Source organism: Rattus norvegicus, chromosome 20 (assembly GCF_036323735.1).
Source record: "Rattus norvegicus strain BN/NHsdMcwi chromosome 20, GRCr8, whole genome shotgun sequence".
NCBI lineage: Eukaryota > Metazoa > Chordata > Mammalia > Rodentia > Muridae > Rattus > Rattus norvegicus.
Genome location: NC_086038.1, coordinates 48,903,334 through 48,923,134, shown reverse-complemented (window position 1 = coordinate 48,923,134; position 19,801 = coordinate 48,903,334). Strand labels below are relative to the sequence as shown.

At 46.6% G+C, this 19,801-nt stretch overlaps 1 long non-coding RNA gene across 2 annotated transcripts in view; it reads left to right on the top strand.

Moving 5' to 3' along the window:
• Nucleotides 1-18,336: 18,336 nt before the first annotated feature.
• LOC134483830 (uncharacterized) overlaps nt 18,337-19,801 on the top strand; it is a 39,496-nt gene continuing 38,031 nt past the window's right edge. For both annotated transcript variants that reach the window (XR_010060904.1, XR_010060906.1), the window contains exon 1: nt 18,337-18,415. This is a non-coding gene — a long non-coding RNA (uncharacterized LOC134483830). The remainder of the gene's footprint in view (nt 18,416-19,801) is intronic.

Below are 19,801 nucleotides of genomic sequence, written 5' to 3'. Positions count from 1 at the left end.
TGGTCATTTCTTGGCCAACCCCAGTGTCCCCTTCTTGTCTTTGAATGGTGCTGCAAAGCCTGGAGGGTGAGCACTGCAGCCTGGAAGAGTCTTGAACCCCTGGGCTCACGTGATCCTCTCGTTTTGGCTCCCTGGAGAGCCAGAACTGTAGACACGTGCTATTGATTCTTTGAAACAAAATTTTAGATCCAGACCTTTTGGCTTCCTATCCTGTAAAAAGAGCATTTTCATTTTTTATATTTCTCAATGCCATAGAACACACATGCATGCACACACACACACACACACACACACACACACACACACACACAGAGAGAGAGAGAGAGAGAGAGAGAGAGAGAGAGAGAGAGTTTCTCCTTCCAATATAGCCTAAATCTTGACTAGATAAAAACTGTCACTCCATGCCAGCTACAATAGAAGCCGTGATGAACTACGTTATTACAAAAGTGTGCTTTTCAGTGGGTGGTAATCTTTCGTCATCTGATTGAGATTGTTCTTTGAGACAGCCTCCACGTAGTCCAAAACTTGCTAGGTAGCCCAGGCTATACTTATCCTGTGATGTCGGTCACTTGAAAGATTCAAAAGAAATAATGCCTCTAATAAAGGAGTATGGGCTGTTTCCAGCAGATGCTCAGAGAAAGGTTAACAGAGGACAAAGAGTGACTTTCTGACGTGTGGAAGCCAGAAGACATTATTAGTTGCACGTGATGAATCTTTGCTCTTACAGACGCAGATGGCAGGACGCCAAACTCAGCTAATTAAGAGAAAAACTTCAAAAGGGGTTAATTAGATCTGGGGCCTTCCAGTCTAAAGTGCCTGGCTACAGTGTGTTGTAAAGAGCCAGTCGTGGCTTTTCCCTACGGAGATGGGTGGAATGCGTTAGGCCATTCATAGAAAAGTGGCGAAGGGAAGGGTTAGGGAAACAGCCCCTCCTGGCGGCTTACTGAAGAATATGGCGTAGGGGATTTGTCAAAACCTTCTGGAAGGGGAATGATAATAACCCGTCTCCAGGCTAGCCCCTCCTACCGCGGAAGACGAAATTCCACGAGAAATTCAGCGAGTCCTTCCTTTCCTCCCGGCTTTTTGGATCCCCCCTGGCATGATTGCTTTTTCCACAGTGCCAACACAGAAGCAACAGACTCCGTGGGAAGAGCATTAGCCACAACAGTCCCACTCTTGGGACCGAAAGAGCCTAGAGAGTGGCGTAGGAGAGCCCCATTGAACCACCCTACTATGATGGTCAGGGGGAAACCTAGGGACCCTAGGCCAGCTCTTCACACGGAGGATCACAGGGACCGTCCATTACCACGGCTAAACCCCCCACTTCCTCCCTGAGGAAGGACCCATTCAGGGCGGCCAAGGAACACGGTTTGGCCCTTACAGTCATGGTTGCTTGGGGTCAGTCTTGAAACTTCTTTTTCAGAGCCAGAACATAGGGTATCTCCAGGGACAGATTCCACAAAGAGCAGAAAGAGAGCCACAAAGATTCAAGATCTGTCGGTTGCCAAGAACACTGGCCTGTTTAAGGACTGCCCCCAGTTGATGAAGGATACATCTGACCACCCCGTCCGTGGCCATTATTCCGAAACGCCGCTGTGACTAGGAGAAGCTCTGTACCTTCCGTGCATGGGTGGACCTTGTCCGTGAGACTGTGCCTTCCCACCTCTCCAGAAATGAGCTCTCTCTGACCTAGCAGCCATGTATCTCTCTGCTGTCCTGTTACAACTGCTCCACCCGTCACCCCCAATCAGTGACAGGTTCTCCCTCATTGACTGTTCCCTCCTTGAGGTCCAAAGTTGTGTAGTTCATCACTGGTGCAGAGTGTCCAATGTCTTCTAATCCCGGCTCTAGAGACCTTCTAAACTCTGCCTTCAGTTGCCTCCTGATCTCTCCTTCATTCAGGTAGCTGTAACAGGAAATGTTTCTTGTACATGTCCTCACCTAGTCCCAAGATTCCCTGGGTTCCCAGGAGCCTCGTTTCCCTCCCCATGTAGCTGCTTGTTTTATGACCTTTCTAAGGTCATACCCTAGTATCTTCAGCTGCCGGGAAACTTGGGATTTCAGACCTTGGAGTCAAGTTTGGATGATTGGAACAGGTTGCCCTCCGAAAGATCCCTTTCTGCTTTAAGAAGCCATAGTCTCTGTCAGTAACACGATCCCACCTCTACAACCTACGCTCACTGGTTTGTGAAACTGCATAATCCCTCTTAGCTTCGCTCAATGTCTGCAGTATTTCCGCGACCTCCCAACACTACAGTGAGTTTTTCTGCCCAAAGGAGTAAGGCTTTTTGTGCCCTCTCTGCCTTACCTTATCTCCCAATATGGCCAATGAAACGACCTCCCCATCCCCCAGCTCCCATTCTCTCCACCCAACCCCCACCCCACCCCTTCTCTTTCTCCTGTCCTCGGTTACTCTGGGATTGACTTCTAAGGCCTCAGGCTTGCCTTCCTGCCTTCTCCCTCACCCATTCGGTTTGGGTCTGTCACCGTGAGGCCACCAACTTTCCTGAGAACCCTGTGACTCTACCTGGTGGAACCTGGACAGGACCGGTGTCCTTGTCTACTCCTCTTTTCCTTGGATCTCTGGAACTGGTTGCTTTCTCTGAGAAAAGCAAAGCTGGTTGTGCTTTGAGCTGACCCTGGGGAAATGGGTCAGGAGTTGGGTGGCCAAAAAGGAGGGAAATTAGTGATAAAGACAGTGGAAGCAAAGAAGCAAAAGCACAACAAAAGGATACTCAGTCAAGGCTTAGACAGGCTTATAACCCCAGCTGCCTAGGAGACGAAGACAGAGGGTCTCAGGTTCAAGTCCCGCCTGGACTACATAGTGAGTTCAAGGCTCCCCAGATCCTGACTCGAATAAAAGGGGCAGGGAGCTGTCAGGCATTGTCTTGGGTTTATATTCTCAGAACCTGGGAGATAGTGGGTTATTCTCAGATATGGAGAACTTAGAGGCAAACACAGGTTGCAGAAAAGAGAAGAGGAGGCGAAAAGAAAAGAACTGAGGCTATAGTTTGGTGGTAGGAAATTTGCCTACCATGGGCTCAAACCCCAATATCAGCGGAACACAGGCTAATCTTTCAAACTAGGAAGACTTACTATGCCAACATCAGAATTCCTGTACTAGTCAGGGTTACAATTGCTGTACACCATGACCAAAAGCAAGTTGGAAAGAAAAGAGTTTATTTTGCTTGTAATTCCACAGCACTGGTCATCATTAAATGAAGTCAGGGCAGGGACCTAGAGACAGGAGCAGAAGCCACGGAGGGGTGCTGCTTCTGGGCTTGCTCTCCATGGCTTGCTCTCCATGGCTTGCTCAGCCTGCTTTCTTATAGCACCCAGGACCACCTGCCCTGAGGTGGCCCCGCCCACAAAGGGATGTGCCCTTCCACATCAAACACTGATTAAAAAGATCCCCTGCAGGCTTGCCCAAACCTCAATTGGCATTTTCTCAATTGAGGCTTTTCATCCACTTTGAAGACTCTAGCCTATATCAAGTTTTTGTGTTTTTTTTTTTTTAAAGAAAGAAAGAAAAGAAAAAAGAGCAGACACAGCCTGGGTCCAGAAACAGAAAAGGAGCATCTGGATGGGGCACCTACAGAACTGAGCTGGAGGAACTAGTTCCCTCCTGTCTCTGAGTATGAGACAATACTCCCTTCTTGATTTAAAAAAATATCCCTCCTGCTACAAAACAACAGTATCTTCTGTGATCAGCCCTGACCTCCTCCCCTCGTACTAGGTTTGAGTCTTGACATGACCAAGCTGGACAGGAAAGACACCAGACACAGGAAGAACTGCAAGAGAGGGGGAGCCAGCAGACACTGGCAGTGCCCAGAGGAAAGTGTCCGGGACAGGAGTGCTGATCACGGCAAATGGAAGCTGTCAAAGTGAGAAAACCACTGTGTGTGTGTGTGTGTGTGTGTGTGTGTGTGTGTGTGTGTGTGTGTGTGTGTGTGTGAGAGAGAGAGAGAGAGAGAGAGAGAGAGCGAGAGAGAGAGCGCTTTTTCCATAAGAAAGGGCTTGTTTCTTGGGAACGCTGTCAAAGGATGAGGCTTCAGTACTCTAGTACTCTAGCAAGTACCCAGGAGCCAGTTGGGAACACTCTCCTGGAATACTCGATTTAGTACTCTAGCAAGGCACCCAGGAGACGGCGCAAACATGTTGCTAGGAAGGCTCTCGGAAGCCAGGAAAGCGGTGGTTGTCAGAAAGGGAGAAATGCGGGAACAGCTTAGACAGGTGGCAGGAGGAGATTAAAAGGCTTCAAAAAGTAGGCAGGCTGGATCCTGTGAGAGGATCCAGAGGATCCATGCCCGAGCGACAATCAGTGCGTGGTGAGAGGTACACCATCATCTCTAGGAATTCTGTGGCAGCTCCCTCTGCAGGCCAGGGATGGCGCTGCTCCCACCCCACACACATATACTATGGAGGGCAGGTTAGCGCTTAATCAGCAGGAGCCAAGTGGGTGCAATTATCACAGGGGCGGGAGCAGCTGCCGAGGAGTCTGACTTGCAGGGAGGTGTGGAGATAGTTAGTGAATGTGACATTATGAGGGAAAAAACCGAGGGAATAGCCAAAAAAGATACAGCTTGCTCTGTGCCCAGTTAAAAAGGACATCACAAATGGAGGGCGAGGACAGCCATTCCAGCAGAAATGGGATGACTTGCCATTTTCAAGTACTGAACTAGTCTTGGGTCCTAGAACCCATCAACTTAAAGAGGCTGGGGTGAGCGTGTGCGCGCGCACGCGAGCACACACACACACACACACACACACACACACACACACACACACACACACTGGTTTCCCAGTTCTGGGATATGTGTAACTATTCTGAGGACTTCCGGGCAGGGAGTTCGTGATAACTTCATATTTACAAGGTGCTAATAGTGTTTTCGTTCTTGGTCTTCTGTTTGCCATCTCAAACTTCTTGATACTGTCTGTGCAAGGGACCTTGCACTTACAGTGTGTGCTGAGAACCTGGTTTTAAACGCATGTGTGGTTGGCCACAGTGGAGATAGGTAAGGACATGGTAGTGAATAGAGTTCTGTTCCAGGTGACAGTGGGTCTGCTAGGTCCACAGAGCCACCCACGGCATTTCCCAGTTTCTGGGTATGTTCTGGGTATATAAAACGTCCTTGATGATTGACATGTGTCCCTTCTTTCCTTGGTATGTGGGGTAAAAGCCATCAGAGAGGAGACAGCCAAGTGGAAGGCTCTGAAGATACCTCTCTCTCTTTCTGTGGAAGGCTCTGAAACCATATCTGTCTGTCTGTCTGTCTACCTCTATCATCTATCTATCTATCTATCTATCTATCTATCTATCTATCTATAATCCATCTATCTACAATCTATCTATAATCAATCTATTTATAATCTATCTATCTATCTCTACTTACTGATCTATCTATCTATCTCTACCAATCTATCTATAATCTATCTACAATCCATCTATTTATAATCTATCTATCTATCTATCTCTACTTACTGATCTATCTATCTCTACCAATCTATCTATAATCTATCTACAATCCATCTATTTATAATCTATCTACCTATCTATCTATATCTATCTATCTATCTATCTATCTATCTATCTATCTATCTATCATCTATCCTGTTTCTCACACATACACACATACACACACAGAGAGAGGGGTGGAGAATTAAAATATTGTATCATAGCGAGCTTGTCAAGTAGTGTCACACCAAAACCTTTAAAATGCAGAGGTAAAAGGGGGATAGAGAGGTGGGTCACCAGCTAAGAGTTTTGGCTGAACCTCTTTCTCAGGACCTGGGTTTAATGTCTAGCACATGTCAATTTGCAAGGGATCCAATGTCCCCCTTTTTGGTATGCATGGGCAAAAACACCCGTATATATAAAATAAAAACTTTAAAATGCAGGAGTACAGGACACACAACATCACTGTTTAATTCACTACAAACAAACACAGAATCTGAAGAACATCAACGGACTATTTAGAGCTCAGCCCAGGGTTGGGGTTGTAGCTTAATTATAGCCTGTGAGAGGCTCTTGGGTTCAATTTCCACACTGCCTAAAACAACTGCGAAGTACCCACCCCGCCGTCTCCTCCAAGGCTCATCCTAAAAACACTTATTTTCCAGATGATGGACTTTGAGTAGGTGATTAAGGGGGTTGGCTAGATCAGTGACAGATCAGCTATGGATACAGGACTGGGAGACATTATGGAGGTTGTGGGGAGGTGAAAAGTAGTTAGGAGGCTGGATTGGAAGTAGATACACAGCCCCAGCTCAGAATGTTGTCTGCCCATCTCCTCTCTGTTCACATTAAGGGGAGCTGGTTCACTCTCTCATATGCTGACTGGCACGACCATCCTTCTCACAGGCCCCATGACAATAGAAGCAGCAGACAGAAGCCTGTAAAACTGTGAGACAAAAGGAAGCTTATCTCTTTTTAAACTGTCTCTTGTCAGTATTTTTCACATGGTGGTGGTGGTGGGTGGTGGTGGTGGTGGAGGTGGAGGTGGTGGTGGTGGTGGTGGTGGTGGTGGTGGTGGTGACTTAATATAGCAAAATTCAACCAAGAAGCCGCAGGGACTAGAGCTGGGGTCCTTACAAGACCGAGTCAAGTGTGGGAATTGCACATGGAGCTAAGCCTTGCATAAACAGACATGTAGAACAGCTCTGCAGGCCATGCTACCTCATTGTTTCCTGGCTCCGGCCTTTCATCAGGCAGGATGATTGTACACTTTGTGTGTTCAGTGCCCCCTCATTACCACCTAGAGCCCTGACTCTGGACTCCTGGGTAGAACACTCCAGCAACAGTTCTAGCGCTTTGCTACAACAGTGTGTCTAGCTTTCCGCTATAACAATGTTTCTAGCTTTCCGCTATAACAATGTTTCTAGCTCTTTGTCCTTACGGTCACACAGACAAGGTCAAGTGTGGTCACATGGTTTGTATCCGCAAGGTGCGTTTGTTTTTTTCCCTGGGTATAGTCATCAGTTCTCACTTTGGATGTGACTGGTATCTTCTGCAAAAGTGATCTGATATCTTACCAACACCTATTGCTCACCAGACCGTCATCCTTACCACCCCCCCCCGAAACTTCTCTATCAGCTACCAGGGATTAGACTATTAAGTGAACATTAACTCAATTTTCCTCTTATTCTTTTTCTTTGCTGTATTTAGCTTATGGACTCATGGTCTCTTATTTTAATAAATAGTTAACACTTGCTTATTATTTATGTGCATGCATGTATGCTAATATGTGCATAAGTACCTGTAGAGGCTTGAAGAAGGCAATGGGTTTCATAAAGCTGTGGTCACAGACAGTTATGAGTTTCCTGATGTGGGTGCAGGATTTGAACTTGTGTCTTCTGGAAGATCAGCAAGTGCTCTTACCCACTGTCTTAGTTAGGATTTCCATTACTGTGTACAGATACCATGACCAAGGCGACACTTATAATGGGCAACATTTAGTCATGGCTGGCTTATAGGTTCAGAGGTTCAGTCCATTATCATCAAGGTGGGAGCATGGTAGCATCTAGGCAGGCATGGCATGGGAGAAGCAGAGAGTTCTACATCTTGATCTGAATGCAGGCTGCTAGGAGAATGACTGTCTCCCAGGCAGCTAGGAGGAGTGTCTCTAAGCCCACCCCAACAGTGTCACAGTTCTTCCAATGACACAGCTTCTCCAACAAGACTACACCTCCTAAAAGTGCCACTCGCTGGGCCAAACATATTCAAACTACCACACTAACTGAGCCATCTCGATACACACACAACCCCCATTCTTTTTATTGTTCAAATTATTCTCAATTTTGTCAGGGTCACCCATTCATGGGGTTCTAATATTCTTTTTCATGGCCCCCTCTTTTTTATTTTGTAGCACAAGAGATTGTTTCTCTCCCACCCACCCCCATCCCACACCCCACCCCCCTCCAAAGGAGAACAGCATTTAGAAAACAAACTGGGGGGAAGGGACAAGTGATACTTAATCTTAACTGTCAGCTTGATGACATGTAGAGTAGCCATGGAAATAAGCCTCTTATGCCTGTGAAGACTTATCTAAATTAATTGAGGTGGGGAAACCCAGCCCACTTCGGGCAGCAGCATTCCACAGGCTGGGGTCCTGGACATCATAGAAAAGGAGAAAGCCTGCTGCATGTGACCCTTCACCTGGGGCTTCCTGAGTGTGGGTCAATGCGACCAGCTGCCTGGAGCTTCTGCTGAAGTGACTTCCCCACCATGATGCACTGGACCCTCGAAATGTGAACCCAAGCAAACCCTTCCCTGAGTTTCTTTACTCATGCATTTGTTGCATCAATGAAACCGATTCCTGATGTGGTTTTAGCAAAGTCTCAAATGTTCGATTTTACCAGGTGAGAGCCTGCTACCTCAGAGAGGCAGAGAAAGCACACAGCTGACCTTCCTACTCGGTCTATGTCCCCAAAAGAAAAGCAGTTCTCTTCCACAGTGTCTCAAATAAAACCCCACTTGAACTGAATGTGCCTCTCTTCTTCCTGTGCATTTAAACAGGAAGCCAGGAGGCCACCAAGAGAGACATAGCTGAGGCTATAACACAGAATGGAGACAAGGAAACCCTTCATTTTTTTTAATTAGCATACAAAGTAACTTGCCTCATCCTGGCATTTTCCTATATACTTTGTTTCCTCCCACTCTGCAGTCTCTCCTGTCACTCACCCTGCCCCGCCTTATGTGTTTCTACCCAGAATGCTCTTTCTCCCTCCTGTGTTCCTCCTTCTAGTTTCATGTCCTGTCCTGAAACCAACGCCTCCATGAATACACGTGGATGACAAGTAGGAGCTAGCATCTGCCTAGGAGAACGGAAGGGCAGTCTTTTTGGAGTCTGAGACTCCTCACTTAGTAAGAATTTCCAGATCCATCCATTTCCCTGAAAATTCCCACGTCTCCTTTTCCTTATGGCTGACTAAAACTCATTGTGTAGAGTGCCACATTTCCAATTCCTATCAAGCATGATTCATTATCAATTCATCAGGTTATGGACGCCTAGGCTGATTCTATTTCCTTGTTATTGTGAACCGAATACCAATAAACATGAGTGTGTAAAGCCTTAGCGCAGCTCACAGAGTCCTTCCGTCTTCTGTCCTGGAGCATTAGAGCTGGGCCACGTGGCAGCTGTTAGGTTTCGAGAAAGCTCCATGCTAACTTCACAGTGGCCACTCCAGTTTGCAGTCCCAGTGGCAGAAGCAGGGTGTTGTCCCCCCGCCCTCAGCAGCATTTGCTTCTTCTGCTTTCTGATGGCAGCCATTCGGAGGCATTTCCCCTTTTCCCCAAGGACTAAGAATATGGAATACTTTACAAATATGTTATTGGAGGGGCTAACCTGGAACTCACTGTGTAGATCGGGCTATCCTTGAACTCCTAGAAATCTCCTAGCTTCTCCCTCCTGTTTATAAAAGAAGTTAGGTCTATCTGGTGAATTGTCACCTTAATCAATGTGTACGGGTATTTTTATCCTGTTAATAGTGCTTTGAGGTCTCTTTAATTAGATATGAGAGCCACTGCCCCAGCTTGCTGACAGCATCCATTTGCTAGAAAGCTGGCTTCCAACTTCCATTTCTTTGCTCCTTCTGCGAATGTCTTAGGGACAGCAGCGAGTTAATAGATTTTTATAAACCAGCCAGCCAATTTTCGTCTTCTCACTGGAGACATGAATCTGCTCGCATGCAACTTTGTCATGAACTTTGCTTGCCCCCTGTTTTGCTGGTTGCTCTTGGTTGGACCCCTGGTTCTTTTCCTCACTGTCAGGAGGGGAGCTTTGCTGCTTTCCTATTTTGATTGGTTCTTTCCCAGCTTCCCTCTCTTCATCTGTTTCTCTCATAAAATGCATCCTTGACTGTTCTCATGGATCGAACTGTCTTCCTTTTTCCTTTGCATATAGTACTCCTCTGGGGATCTTCTGGCACACTGGCTTAGCGTTCATGAATTGCCTTGAAGTGTGCTTGTCTTAAAACATTTTTATGGGGGTTGGGGATTTAGCTCAGTGGTAGAGCGCTTGCTTAGCAACCACAAGGCCCTGGGTTTGGTCCCCAGCTCTGAAAAAAAAAAAACATTTTTATGTCTCCATCAATTTTGAGAGATAACTTTGCTGAACACAGCCATCCTGGTTGGTAGTTCTGTGCTTTCTTGGCTCCTAGGATTGTTGGTAAAAGGTCTGCTATAATTCTATTTCTGTCTTTGTGGCTGAGTTAGCATTTCCTCTGTCTTAAGGCAACAAATAAAAGAACCATTCAACTGGAGGCTTGCTTACAATTTCAGAGGGTTAGTCCAGATCATTATGGTGAGAAGCATGATGGCAGGCAGGCACGGTGCTGGAGCAGTAGCTAAGAGCTTACATCTGATCCATAGGCAGAAGGCAGAGAGAGGGAGAGAGGGAGAGAGGGAGAGAGGGAGAGAGGGAGAGAGGGAGAGAGGGGAGAGGGAGAGAGGGAGAGAGGGGAGAGGAAGGGAGAGGGAGAGAGAGAGAGAGGCAGAAACAGACACACACACACAGAGACAGAGACAGAGAGGCAGAGACACAGAGAAATGCAGAGACATAGAGACACAGAGATACACACAGAGAGAGTGTATGCCTGGCATGGGCTTTTAAAACCTATGACACATGTCCTCCAACAACACCACACTTACTGATCCTTCCCAAACAGTTCCACTAGCTAGGGACCAACTATCCAAATGTATGTGCCCATGGGTGCATGTGGGGCAGGGGAAGCTTGGTAAGGTTGAATGGGTTCGGAAGCCCTGGCACCTCATACCAGAGGACAATAGGTGTTTCACCTGCTCTGGACCTATCACATGACCACAGCACTCTACAGAGAGGATCGTGACAATTAGTCACATAGGGGCAGTGCCCCAAGCTCCTTCACATGCAGGTAAGGCATCTCTAACCTCTTAGACCAAGACAATAGAAGGCATCTGCTGTCACACCCCCAAATCACCCCAAAATGTATGTAAGATCCTATCCTGAAGGAATAAAGTTGTGAAATCTTCTGAGAGCTTCTGTCATATTAGAGCTGTAACGCTTCCTGGGGCAAGAGCTTTAAGATTCAAACTTTGAGGACGAGGCTGCCTTAGGCAAACACCAGGTGACTGGGACTTTGATACCTTTCCAAAGTATTTAGGATAACACCCTGTTTCAGGAAATGAGCTAACCGCCCTTAGCAGTCCTGCATCCAAGTGAATGAGCTAACGGCGGGATGCTGCACCACTCCCTTTTCGTGCCAAAGGTATCTCCCCACCAAGGACCTCCAATGAATTCAAAGGACAATAGGTAGCCACTAATGAATTCAGAAGGTAATAAGCCCCCCCTCTCCCCAATGAGAAATAACCAACTCATGCTCTAACCTAGAGCCTATACCCTGAAACAGTATAAAGAGTGTGGGCTTTTGTTCTTCGGGGTCACCTCTGTCCCAATTACAGGGCCACACCAATGCACTGGATCACTAAACCTCTTGCTTGATTACATTGCTCTCCGTCTCCCTGCTTTCATGAGTGGGACCTCCCGGACGTAGGGCTGATCGGGTCCTACAGAGTTGGCAGCGTCACATGACAAGTTTCTGTAGCCCCGTCTTTGCCAGTGCCTTTGTTTCTAATGATACACAAGTAGTAACAAAGCAGAGACAGGAAGAAGGATGCCTGAACCAGCAGCCATAGCGGTACTCTCCCTTCTGACATTCCCTGAACAGTTCCTGCCGCCATGAACCACATACTCCTGCTTCAATACCCTCCAAATAGAGTAGAAAGAAGGCGGAGAAAGGATACTCTCTTTCAAACCCAAGATCAGCAAACAAATGCAGGGAAGAAAGGATACTATCTTTCAAACTCAAGATCAGCAACAAAGTATTATGGACTGGAGTGTGGCCCTGACAAATTCATAGGCCAAAGGGCCTATAGAGAGATGAGATTAGGGCTGCAGAGATGGCTCAGCGGTAAAGAGCACTGACTGCTTTTCCAGGGGTCCTGAGTTCAATTCCTAATAACCACATGATGGTTCACAACCTTCTGTAATGGGATTTGATGCCCTCTTCTGGTGTGTCTAAAGACAGCGACAGTGTATTCAGATACATAAAATAATTTTTTAAAAAAGAGGTGATTAGATAAGATCAGGTCTATCCCAATATGACTGGCACCCTAATAAGACACTCCAGTGATATGCACACAAAGGGACTGTGGGAACGGCTACCTGCAAACCAAGGAGAGAGGCCTCAAGGGACCTCAGTCCTGCAAGGGACCCCAGCCCTGCAAGGGCCCCCATTCTTGAACTTCTGAGCTCCCCGGAACCATGAGAAAAGAAAATGATTCTCATTCAGACCACACAGTCTGTCGTTCTTCCTTACAGGACAGATGGACATACAAGGCAGAGGAGAAAACATTTCCCTGAAGAAATAGCTAGATAGACATTAATACACACACCCCCCCCCCCCACACACACACCCCAGTTTCACAAAACAGAAAAGACGCATCTGAAGTCCTGTAACTATCGAATGATTAATCCCAGAGCGTGGCTATTTTACTATCAGTGTTGTCTTCCAAAGGTTATGTCTTAAAGGTCATGTGCGATGTGCATGTGTTCTCCCTTCTTGCTCTCTGGTAACGCTGGTCACAGTCATTTCCCAACCAGCTTCATAATTGGCTTTATAGTTTCTAAATGTCAGTTTCTGATAGAAGTTGTTTCCAGCTGAGGAGGCCGCGGCGGCGGTGGAGGACCACTGTGGACAGAGCTGTTTCCAGGCAAGTCCGAAGGGAGGAACTCTGGAAACCAAGTAGAGTGTGATTCCGTGCGGGGTGATTGGCAGGCAGCGCTCCGCCTCTGGGAGCCAAGCTCCCCTCTGAGTCAGGCACCCCGGGAGTTATCTCCCAGTGAGACAGCGGAAGGCTGCTTTTACCATGGTGACTGTACAGCCTGGAGGTGCCACGAGAAGTTTGGAAATTAGAAGGAAAAGAAAGGGGCTTCAATCAGCAGTAAACTAAGTGCCAAACTCGGGTGATAAAGGGGTCCCGTGGGAGGCAGAGGCAAGGGCAGGTGTCTTGAGTTTCTCTCAGCTGTAACCTCAAGCGGGGTTTCTGGTACTTCTTCTTTGGAACCCGTGTGTCTGGTAATGAGATTGGAAGATGGCTAAGTCCTCTTGACTAACTAATTGTATCACCGGTGACGCCTTTTCTGTGGTGAGCATGGTTTGTTGCTACTAAGTTGCTGTAATTTGTATCTAAAATTGCCCTCAGATGGTTTTGTGTTAAGCTTTGGACCCCTGGGTGGCACCATTAGGAGACAGTGTTTAAGGTGGGGTCTCGTGAGATGTCTTCAAGTCAAAAGGGGTGAAGCAAAGACCCTAACTTCTCACCTTTTGTTCCAGGTGTGCCTTTTGCTGTGATGTGCTGCCGTGTCACAAACATTGAAACAGCAGGGTCCTTTGGCCACAAGTAGGAACATTCTAGACCAGTGGTTCTCAACTTTCCTAGTGCTGTGGCCCTTTAATACACTTTCTCATGTCGTGGTGACTCCCCTCCACTAGAAAATTATTGTGTTGCTACTTCGTAACTGTAATTTTGCCACTGCTATAAATTGTAATGTAAATATCTGTATGCAGGATATCTGATATGGGGCCCCGCCCAAAGGGGTCGCAACCTACAGGTTGAGAACCTCTGTAAAACCATAAGCCAAAATAAACGTTTCCTCTTTATAAGTTGATTTGTTACAGTAGCCAAAATCTGACTGACTTGAAAACAGAGTGCTCTCTAGGGAAGAGGAATATTCTTAGAACAAACGTCCTGGGCGGGCTTTCCTTTTCTAGGACAGGAGAGAGAGGAAGTACAGGGGTACAGATTCCAAGCCCCAGCTAAACAATGACATTGAATGTGGCACCGCATCTCTAACGCCAACTCCAGATCTATTCCTATGCTGAATCCTACCCGTCCCCAGATCTGGAGCAGATCACCACACAAGGTCGCAATCTTTGGAATGTGCTTTGGGAACACAGTCCCATAACACGCTATGGCATTTGGAATCCAGCCCTTTGGGAAGGAATTAGGATTAAGATCATGGCGAGGTCTCCGTGATGGCAGTCGTGGTTTGAACGAGAACAGCCCCCATAGGCTCATACGAATGCTTGGTCCACAGTTGGTAGAACTGTTTGGGAAGGATGAGGAGGTGTGGCCTTCCTGGAGGAGGGTGGGCTTTGGGGTTTAAAAAAGAACCATGTCATTTCCAGGTACCTCTCTCTGCCTCGTGCTTGTGGATCAGACGTGAACGCTCATATACTGCTCCAGAGTCACACCTGCCTGCAGCTAGGCTCAGTGACGTGACAGCCATGGATTCACCGTCTAAGACTCTAAGTCCCAGGGAACTCTGTCATAGTGTTTTGTCATGGCAATAGAATAGTAACCAAGACAAAGGGAGAAGGAGGCTGAGCTCTCCTACTTGGTATAATGTGATATCTTTCCATGTTTTTAAGCAGCCTATGGCCTTCATCAAAAGCTCAATGGATGGTGACACCATGCACTTGCTCTCACTCCTCTCCCTGTCCCTTCACAGCCTGAAGCATGATTGCAGGCTACCAGACCTGTGACCTGAGAGGGAAGGCAAGACAGGACAGGCAGGGCGGAATGGGGACCTCGGGCCGCTGTGAACCAAACGAGAACAGACTCTGGAAGACCAGGCTTCATTTGAGCTTCATTAAGCTGCTCATTTAATTGGGGGAGAGAACGGCTATTTAAACATTTAGGGAGTGAGTAGGGCTTATGGGGTTAGTGTACATCATTGGTCTGTGCCAGGGCGCTGGGGACGCCTCATTTGCATAAGGAGGAGTTCCAGGTGCTGCTGGACATGACTAATAAGGGAAGAGGAAGTTTGACCTGGAACCTGGCTACCAGGTTCCTGACTACCTCAAGGGTGGAGGAGGTGGGGGTCTGACACGCAGAACCAGGGCAGAGAGGGAGGAGTCCTACTTTGCTCTAGGCCTGCTCCCAGAGTCTCTAAGACTCCTCCAGCTCCACATGCATTTGCATGTCCCTACCTCCCGACCACCGCCAAACAAACTACCATCCTTTATGAGTAAGCTACTTTCATCTAAAAAAAAAAAATATGGTAACCGAAAAGGAAAATTATGTGTTATATATGTCATATATATACATACACATATATATATATACATGCACATATATTTATTATGTGTATATATGTATATATGTGTGTATATGTATATGTATATGTATATAGATAGATAGATAGATAGATAGATAGATAGATAGATAGATAGATAGATAGATATTCAATTGAGAACATTTTCTTAATCTATTCCCGTGGAAAGACAAGACAACACAGCCACGAGGATGCTTTGAGAAACAGAAGAGGCAAAAGTGGTGAGACAAAAATACTGCCGATGAGCTCAGAAAAGAGCGCCCACAGGAATAAACCTCCCGGTCGATTCTCACCTAGGGCCTTCGTTATCATCACTGAATGCCAGTGAAAAAAATCTCTACGTGAGCTCAACAAAGAAATTTGACACAGAATTGAAGAAGGATTATTCGAATTCCCCAAGACAAGGATTCTAGGCGTGCTTGGGTTTGAGGGCTCTGCATTGCCTAATTTGGATCTTTGAAATCTTATAGTTTAAGAAATGCCACCATTTGAACTCGGACTATCCCTCTCGTGTACCGAAGGCTTAACTCCTAGATGGCGGCATTGTCGAGCAATCACTGCGTCCCAAGGGGGTTAAAGCTACGAAGAAGCGGCTCAGTACAGGATGGGCTCTTAGGGGGTTGTATTTGCTACTTTTCTGTTGCTATGACCGAATTGATTTATTTAGAAGGAATTTATTTTGGCTCATGGTTCCAGAGGGTTGAGTCCACCGCGGTGGAGAAACACGGCAGCAAGCAGCAGGCGTGGCAGCACGTGCAGGAAACTGAGACAGCTCAGCTACAGCGAAAATTAAACAGAATTTGAAGTAAGGTAAGGCAGTGAACACTCAAACCTTCAGTGATGCACTTCCTCCAGTCCTTGCCTCTGAAACCTCCTCAGACAGCGCCACCCTCTGGCGAAGGAGTGTTACTGCCTGAGCCCTTTGGAAGAAGTGGCCAAGGGGAGCATGCTTTTGAAGGGTACTTCTCTGTCACCCCCGCTGGTGTCACCCCCGCTGGTGTCCAGATACCGTGCAGTGAGCGACTCTGTTCCACCATGTGCCCCCCACACTTTCTTCCACACGGTTCGTCTCACTAAAGTCCAGAATCCACCCAGCGTCAGCCAAAATAAATCTTTCCTCCTTTAAATTTTTCCAGGGTTGTTTGTTGGTTTGTTTGTTTGTTTGTTTGTTTCTGTCCCAGTCACAGAAAGCTAATTAACACGGGGTATATGACATGACACGGTTATTCTTTTGCCGTTCTGGCCACGAGCCCACATGGTAGGTAAGTCTTACCACTGAGCCACCTCCTCTAGCCAAGAACTATTTTAGCACCAAATTAGCCTGCAGGTGGCGTTTCTATTTAAATCTATTTAAGCGTGGCGCCCCGGTTTCAGGCCTCCTCTGCTCACCTTAGCTGATCCTGGGAGGCCTTTTGACTTGTCTCCGGGTTAGCCCATTTCACGGTGGGCCCAGTGAACCGCGCTTCCTGATACTCATGCTCAACTCTAGTTCCTTGTTACTTGTTGGTATGAAGTTCTGAGTATTAAACAGTCTGTCTTTGGGAGGGCGCTGGTGGGAGGCAGGGAAGCCTTTGAACAGTGGGGCCCTGGAGGAGGCTTTGGGCCACTGGAAGTGTACCTTTTAAGAGGATAGTGAACCCTTAAGCCTGTCTTTCTTTTTGTCCCCTGGCTGTGAACCACTCCACGTTGTCATCTGTTCCCTCTGTGACATACCACCTTCCCAACTGAACGGGGCTGACATCTGCGAATCCACGAGCCAGCAGAAACCTTTCCTCTTTATAAGCTGATTGCCTTTATGGCTTGCTACAGTGGTGGACAGTTGATAAACACAGCCCTCCTCTGGAGACCGACCCTGGAACTTCTTTGACCAGTAAAATACAGTGAAGTTCTTGAGAGTCTCAACACAGGCTAAAGACCCTCTGGAGGTTCTGCTCTGGGGGAAGCTGGGCACACTCTAAAAAGACAAGCCACCATGACCATAGGACGAGCAAGGGAATTCATAAGGACTGAGAGATCCCTGGCCCACCGCTTCCTGATATGGCAGTAGTGTATATAAAGTCCCCATCCTGAGTGGCCCAGCCAGTAAATGACTAAAAGATTAGCCACACCTGCCAACCATATCCTATGTGTTTAACCTTTTGACATTACAATGTGGCATTTTCATCTTCAAAGTTCATGTTAAAAAATCATACAATCATGTTATGAGCACACACACAAACATATCTCACACACACACACACACACACACCACATATACACATGTACTCAAACCACACCCACATCCACATCCACACATGCACACACCACATACCCACAGGTGCACACATACACACACCACATACATATACACACGTGCACACATACACCACATACACACATGACATATATATACACACATGTGCACACATACACCACATACACCCATGCACACACTACATACACAATGTGCACACATACTCACACATATCACATATATATGCACACACGTGCATGGACACACACCACATACACACACCACATACAGACTCATACACATCACATACACACACATACACACACCACATACACGTGCACACATACTCATACACACCACATATATATACATACACATGCATGCATACACACATACCATATACAGACACACACTCACACACACACACACCACACTTACACGCACATGCACACACTTTCAGCAAGTTTACAAGTTTCGATCAGACCATTCTCATAACTACTTTTGGCCCAGAGGCTGTGCCTGGACCCACTTGTTTGTCAAATTATAGAATTATGAGTGAATAAGTGATTTCAGCCAAGGAAAACCAGCACATCTTTTTTCTACCAAGTCATTTCAGTTGCTTCCTTTCAGGCTTAGGTAAAAACCACCTTCTCGGGCGACTTACCCCACAAACTCATAGATCACATTATCTTAGAATTCGATATGAAGTTTGGATTAGCCAGAGCTAGGCCTGTTCTTGTTCAGTTTTATACATTAACTGGTTGATACTGACCACCGTAAAGTAAGCTCAATGTTTGGAACTATTATGCCCATTTTTAAAGATGAAAACATTGAGGCACAGTTGTAGGATTGTCATACAGGTGAAGGCACGTACAAGATAGAACAAGGCCTGTCATTGGACGAGAAGGAAGGATGGGCGGGAGAAAAATGCGAGGGAAGAGGAGGAGACTGGAACGGAAGGAGACTGGAGGAAGCCACAGAGAGAACACGGAGGCTGACGTTAAGATTCCTGTCTGCACATTTACAGGTTGTTATGAATGTTCTTAAGGGATGGGTGTGTACAGGGCTTTGTATGTCTAGGTGGGCAATTATATCTTATCAATTGGATCAGAGGTTATTGTGTTGTGTGTTCTTTCATGTGGCGATTTAAGTTTAAGAGAGTGTGCGGCAGCTAGAGACACTGGGTCACCACGAACTTGGGATGTGTGTTTCTGGCATTGCGATACGGGATGGAGCAGATTGGGTGAGACGCTTTACTGATTGAGATGAAAACATCTACCAGATATCTTGGGGTACTGTGGTGCTAGATCTAGTGTAGGATAAAAGACAGCTTGGGTTTTTGTTTTTGTTTTTAATAATTTTACAGCTACACTCAAGGATTAAGCAAGTTTTCCAAAGGTGGATCTGTAAAAGTACAATGCTCTCACTCTATTCCTGGACAGAACTGTGCTCTCAGCACTAAACGCTTTTGTTTAGAAACAAAACCAAAGATGCAGATGTGGAAGGGAACATTGCACGTGAATTCCAGGCAAGAAGGACGGGGAGAGAGAATAAACTGAGACACAGTAACCACCATATCTGGTCGACAGGCGCAGGCCCAGTAAGGTCTTGTGGGCACGAGCATGTTGGTTGGGCTGAGTTTGTGACGGTGGACTTGTGGCGAGTTTGTATGAAGAATGGTTCTCCTCCCGGCAAAACGCATCTGAGCTACTTGATCGATTTTTATCCCTTCTAATAAAAAGAAATTGCTTCGGGCCTCCTCCAACAGATCTCATGTAGATGGCCGAAGAAGGCGGTCCTAGAATAAATCGTCTCAAAAATATATTTACTGGCTACTCAGGAAAACATAGGTTTCCTGGTAAATTTCATATTAGGAGAGCAATGAAAGACCATGCCAGGAAGCACGAAGTTCTCGGGAGGTAATTTAGTTATAAACATATTTCCTTAATGGGATACAATTTGATTCTCTCATTACCTTTTGACAAGAACAGTAAGACGCTGGTGGTTTAGTCAGTGAGTCGTGAAGCTCTCTCAGATGTTCAGTCTTATGGGGAACGCAGCAGCTGCTACCATCTACCCTCATTTTGCTGATGGGACCCAGAGGGCTTAGAGATTTTCTGAGATCACGTCATCAGCGGGAAGCTGGCTTGGTCTCCAGGTGCCTGGATCAGGCCTATGTCTGCCTCTGTTTACATCCAGTGATACTTTTGGTGGCTCATATAGATGACAAGGGGAGTTCTCTTCTCTCTCTACGTTACGGCCTGCCGAAGGCCTAGTGCTTAGGAAAGCATGACTATTGCTATCTCATGGTCCGTCAAGAAGCTCTGTAAGGACTAAGGTGTGTTAGCCCGTCATTTGATTGAAGGACGGTCCCTGCTAGGGACAAGAGTTCTGCAATCTGAGGAACATTCCT